The sequence below is a fragment of the Trachemys scripta genome, chromosome 24 (genome assembly GCF_013100865.1).
Source record: "Trachemys scripta elegans isolate TJP31775 chromosome 24, CAS_Tse_1.0, whole genome shotgun sequence".
In the NCBI taxonomy this organism is placed as follows: domain Eukaryota; kingdom Metazoa; phylum Chordata; order Testudines; family Emydidae; genus Trachemys; species Trachemys scripta.
The window spans coordinates 10144173-10150172 of record NC_048321.1 but is presented as its reverse complement, the minus strand read 5'-3'; positions in this window follow the sequence as shown (position 1 = coordinate 10150172).

Below are 6000 nucleotides of genomic sequence, written 5' to 3'. Positions count from 1 at the left end.
CAGGAAACAGCTGCAATTTATCACAAGTCCCTGGAGCAAATGGAAATGGACACAAATCAGTCATTGAGAATTATAACATTCAAAAACCAGAAGGAGAACACTTCAACCTCCCTGGTCACAATATTACAGACCTAAAAGTTGCAATTATTCAACAAAAAAACTTCAAAAACAGACTCCAACGAGAAACTGCAGAACTGGAATTAATTTGCAAACTGGACACCATTAAATTAGGCTTAAATAAAGACTGGGAGTGGATGGGTCGTTACACAAATGAAACGATTTCCCCATGCTAATTTCCCCCCTACTGTTACTCACGCCTTCTTGTCAACAGTTTGAAATGGGCCACCCTGATTATCACTACGAAAGTTTTTTGTCTCCTGCTAATAGCCCACCTTATTCGATTAGTCTCGTTAGAGTTGGTATGGCAACACCCATTTTTTCATGTTCTCTGTATCTATCTATCTATCTATCTTCCTTCTGTATTTTCCACTGCATGCATCTGATGAAGTAGGTTTTAGCCCACGAAAGCTCATGCTCGAATAAATTTGTTAGTCTCTAAGGTGCCACAAGCACTCCTGTTCTTTTTGCTGAAATCCAACAGTAGACATGGAGAGAGTGCAGGGTGTTTAGCCCTGTGACTAGCATCATTCACATCTGCTGGGGCCACCTGGAGCGTCAGTCATTATTTTCTTCATCATCATCTTCAACATAATGCTAGTGCCTCCCGACGTGTTTTCCACAGGCAGGCCAACATCTTTATCCTGAGTTCCACTTTCACCTGCTAACGCTCAGACCTACCCGTAAGTATTCCAACCCTTTTCCCCTTGTCCGGACTTCCTCCCCCGACTAAATTAGGGGTGCCCCCTTTTTCATATGCTCCCTCGTTAGTTCCCTTTTCACTCATTGACACAGTTGCCATAGCGACGTGTGGCCGAGCTAAAATTCCCCAAGACGTTTCTACCAGTCATCTTTGCCATATTAACAGATACATTGCGACATCTTTTCTAAAACATCAGCAATTAGCACGGCTTGTCCTGTAATCTTGGCAATTTACGGCTACAGGGTGCACTAGTGATCTTGGTGAACTAGCGGCTTGGTGAACGTGGTGAACCAGTCGTGTCAACCTCGTTCAGGCCTTGTGTGGCTAAGCCGAATATCTTACAGGCCTGAGACTCTACGTTACGACATTAATTTATACGTATATGTTATATTTCACCTCTATATCCCAAATAGACTTGATATCTTTTATTCTGGGCTACAAGAGGACCTCAGAGGAGGCCCACTGATTCTAAGCCACTATGGACAAGCTCCCCAAAAGGAATTTAGGCTCCTAACTTGCGTTGATTTCAGCAGAAGTCAGGAACCTAAATACCTTTGAAGCCTCAGCCTCTGTTTCTACACTTGGGGCAAGGATAGCTGCTTTAAGCCACCTTTGTGTTCCCCATACTCTGAGGCCATGCAGAGCCCCGCCTGGCGTAACTTAGAGCAGCGTTGGGGCTGCCCAAACTTATGCTCTGGGGTCGCTCTGTCTCTTGAGAAGCACAGCTGTAGAGGAGTGTGATCCACCCCCTACGCCAGCATCTGGGAGCAGGGCCCTCTCGCTGCCTCCACACCAGCTGGGGAGGCCCCCAGTGCCGGGGGAAGTCCTTAAAAGGCCCCTTTTGTGCCCATATTAAGGCTACTTTGTGCTGCCAGAGCGGCCCCTTAGCATTGCTGAGAACTGGGCGCAACTCATCTGCCCAGTGGTTGGGCTACATGGTGATTTGGGTCCAAATATAGGGTCAGATCCTTAGCTGGTGTAAACCAAAATTCAGTGTGGTGCAAATCAGTCAGTGGCGGGACATGGATTTACAGCAGGATCTACCCTCCCCCCTTATTTTTTAAGGGGACAAGAGAAATGGGCGAAAGGTCTATCCTCCCACGAGTTTCTCTGAATTCTTTGCATTGAATTGAGCTCTGGTGAATGGGGCAGCCCAGAAAAATGGAGCCTTCTCTTTCCCCAAGAGCAGGTAAAGTTCCTCCCTATACCCCTCATCTTTCCCCTGCAGGGCTCGCCTCAGAGGGCACGGTGCACTCTTCACGACCCATTCAGCCCTCGGTCTCTCCAGGAGCCTGCCAGCCAGGCGGTTACTTTTGCAATGCAGACACCTCTCCGCTGGGAACTGGGCTGAGACCCACCTGCTCATTTCCTACGGTCCCACCAGCTCAGGGTGACTTTTACCAGCAGGAAATGAACTGAAACCAGCGACCTAGAACTGAAGGGCTCCTGGTCCCATCACAAGTCTGGTAACGCTCTCCAGCCCTTTCCAGTTTCTTTAAGTTCTAGCCAAACACGGGCATCAGAACCGGACAAAACTCAACTGATTCCTCCCTGCTCAGCCGAAAATAAGCAACCACTTTCGCTCCACGGGCCAAACCCCCAGCTTCAGCATGACACTGATTTACCCCAGTTGAGGATCTGGCCCGATATGCGAGAAGGCAAACGAAGGAGAGGATTTACACTGGGACCTCCTCACACCACTCTGGCGGCCCGAAAACAGCCTTCGAGGAGTGTAAATGTAATTTATGACCGCTTTAAGTCCCCTTTCCGCCACTAAGGCACCTCCGGGTAAATGTGAACCAGGGCCAATGTTTGCATTACATAAGCAGCCCTCTCTAGGGCTAGATCTCATTAAAGAACCCCGTTTGTTGATTGCATAATGTTTTGATTGGCTTAAAAAAACAGATGAGGCATGAAGATAAAGGGATTGAAATCTTTGGGTTTAATGATTAATTGGGTTATTGCTTTGTTTGAGGTCACTTGAGTTTTATCTGTGTCAACCGGCAGGGGTAAGAAGCCAGATTCTCATTTATGCTTGGGCCCCTTTACGCCTCTCTGGCGGTGTAAAAGGGCCTCCCGCGTTTGAGAGTATCTGGAGCAATGTGACTACATCTGGGAACACATATTTCCTCAACTGGCCAGGTCACAATGAAATTCTGCCCTGAGCAGCGTGTTGGGTGAACTCAGCTTTAGTTTAACAGCTACCAGGTAGTTTGTGGAAAAGAGTCTTTTAACTCAGGGGTGGGCAAACGACGGCCCATGGGCCACATCCAGCCCTCCAGACGTTTTAATCTGGCCCTTGAGCTCCAGCTGGGGAGTGGGGTCAGGGTCTTGCTCCACTTTGCACAGCTCCTAGAAGCAGTGGCACGTCCCCCCTCCGGCTCCTACGCGTAGGGGCAACCAGGGGGCTCCACATGCTGCCCCCACTCCAGGTGCCGCCCCCGCAGCTCCCATTGGCTGGGAACTGCAGCCAATGGGAGCTGCGGGGGCGGTGCCTGTGGACAGGGCAGTGCGCAGAGCCACCTGGCTCCTCCTCCATGTAGGAGTCGGAGGGGGAACATGCCGCTGTTTCTAGCGATTGCCCCAACCATTGGGCCATCCGAAGACCTACGCAGGCTAAGGAAAAGTATACAACACCCAAGCAGAGTGACTAATGGGCAGGCAGCAGACATGTTCATTCCACTTCCTTTTGAGAGTCAGATTTCGATCTCTTACACTGCAGAAAACTAGAGTAACTCCTGTTAACTTCAGTGGAATGACACTGGTGTAACGGAGATCAGAATCTGACTCAGTGCCTTTAAAATTAACAAAATTTATCCACGTCACTTTCCAAAAGGCTGTTTTAGTTTATTCAGCGTCAGTTCACTTCTCCTCCTCTGCTTTCTCAAGTCTTGGATTTCGCACTGTCTCTGTATGTTACAAACACCTCTCAGCAAATGCAGATGCAGAGAAAAAAAATGAAATCACACTCTCTGTTCCCCACACCCACTGCCTGCCCATAGAGATGTGTGAAAGAATTTATAAACAGTACAGGCTTTATTAGGAGCACAGAATTTATAAACAGTACACGCTGACGCAGCTTCTCTGCCCCCAGCTGGGAGGCAAAACTTTCTCTCCTTTTCAGCTAACTGACAACTTGGAATTGGGCAAAAATTTTCGGTTCAAACTTTTTTTCGGTGAAAATTGCTGATTCTATGACACCGAAATGTTTTGTGAATTCACCAAATCATTTGTTTTTAATAAAAAACAAACAATATTCAGAAAAGATCAAAACATTTTGTTTTGACGACATTTTTGAAAATGAGACTTTGATTTTTTTTGGTTTGAGATCACTTTCTGTTGAGAAATTTTGTTCAAATTCGCTACTCAAAAGAAAAACTTTTTTAAATTGGTTTAAAAAAAAAAAAAAAATAAAAAACTTTTCAATGCTCTGAAAATTTCAAAATTTTTGTTTTCAGTTTAATCCAAAACATTTTGGGGGGTGGAGGAGGATTTTTCAGAATTGCCAGCAAATCAAACCATTCATTTTTCACCTAGCACTGTTCTACAGTCCAATCCATGTAATCTCATATCTACCCAGATCCATTGAATCTAGAGAAAAAAGTACTTTACAATTGAGTTAAGGTTGAGAGTATGTGTCAGTAATTTAAAAGCTAAAAGGCATTTCAGATATGTTATAAGTATCCCAAAACCACACACTGTAAATCCAGGAAATTCAGAGTTAAAGATACATTTAAAAGAAATGTAGGTTTTATAGTAAGAAATGTACAATAAAGTTACCCAAACAACCTTAACTCTGCCCTGCCGTGACATCGTGCAATAAACATATGATTACAATTAAGACTTTTTAAATAATTTTGGTCCTAAATTAGATACAACTGATTTTTAAATACACATTTACATTTTCCTATATTTTGTTCCCTCGTAACATCATTATGGACCGATGTTAAGACTGAGTGCCCTAACTGTGCATGTCAAGCAACCTACCAATGAGAACTCTTGACACAACTGACCGGTCCCATACTGGAGGATCATTACAACCAATAGAGTTGTTGCATGCAAATTAGCTTTTGAGGAAGTGTGGTGATTGGTTGAACTACCTTATCTGACAATGGAACCTCCTTAAGAGTTACCTGATCTGAGCCTGCCTGTAAAAATTCGATACAACAATTCAGATGAATTACAACTAATTTATCCAATTCACCCAGTCAATATACTCAAGTGCCTGTGTTACTCTGTTGTTAACAACGTTTGGGCCAAAAAACAGGACCAACAGATACTACATTTCTTCCAGGATCTAGATTTGGGTCAATTTACACTAATAAACTAACAAATGTATTTCTTCGTAAATTCTCAGAAAATTAATTCTGTGCTCAAAGAGTAAGCGCTGTAAATTTGGGGACGGGATGGTTTATTTTTCATACAAAATAAAAAGGTTGAAAGTTCCCTTTAAGGGCAATAAACAATTCAGTTTTGATTGTGGAGTCATGATCGATACCTCCATAATAAGAGAAACCAATTTATCACCTGTGTCTGACCTAATCCATCTAATCTATAATCTAATCCATTGGGTCCATAAAGTTATGCATCTAATCTCTTCAATCTTGAATCACTAGAAATTAGCACACTGTGGACACTAGCACAAATAAATACGTCCAATACCAAATTTAATCAATCTAATCCATAACTATACCAATCCATTTAATAGATAACTAAATACAATCTAATTCATCTCTTTTCTATTCTAATTCAATTCATCTACTTTCTATATCAATGGATAGCACAAAGGAGCCCAATTTGGAAAACTGGAGTCTAGTCTTGGGTCTACTATTGGCCTGCTGAGTGATTTGCCCAAGGTTACTTCACCTTTTTGTGCCTCAGTTTCCCTGTCTATAAAATGATGATAAATGCTACAGACCTCCTTTGTAAAGTGCTTTCAGATCTACTGATGAAAAGCATGAGATAACAATATAACCACCCGGTTCTTGTATAATGCTTTTCACCAGCAGGTCTTAAATTGCTTCACAGTCTCTAACGGATTTATCTTCACAGCACTCCTGGGAGGTAGGTACTGTATTATTAATCTAACCCAGTCTATCCGTTCTATAACCTAATCCATCCAATCTAATCTACAGTCTAACGAAATCCATTTCTCCCTAGCCCTATTCCAGTGCTAGGAC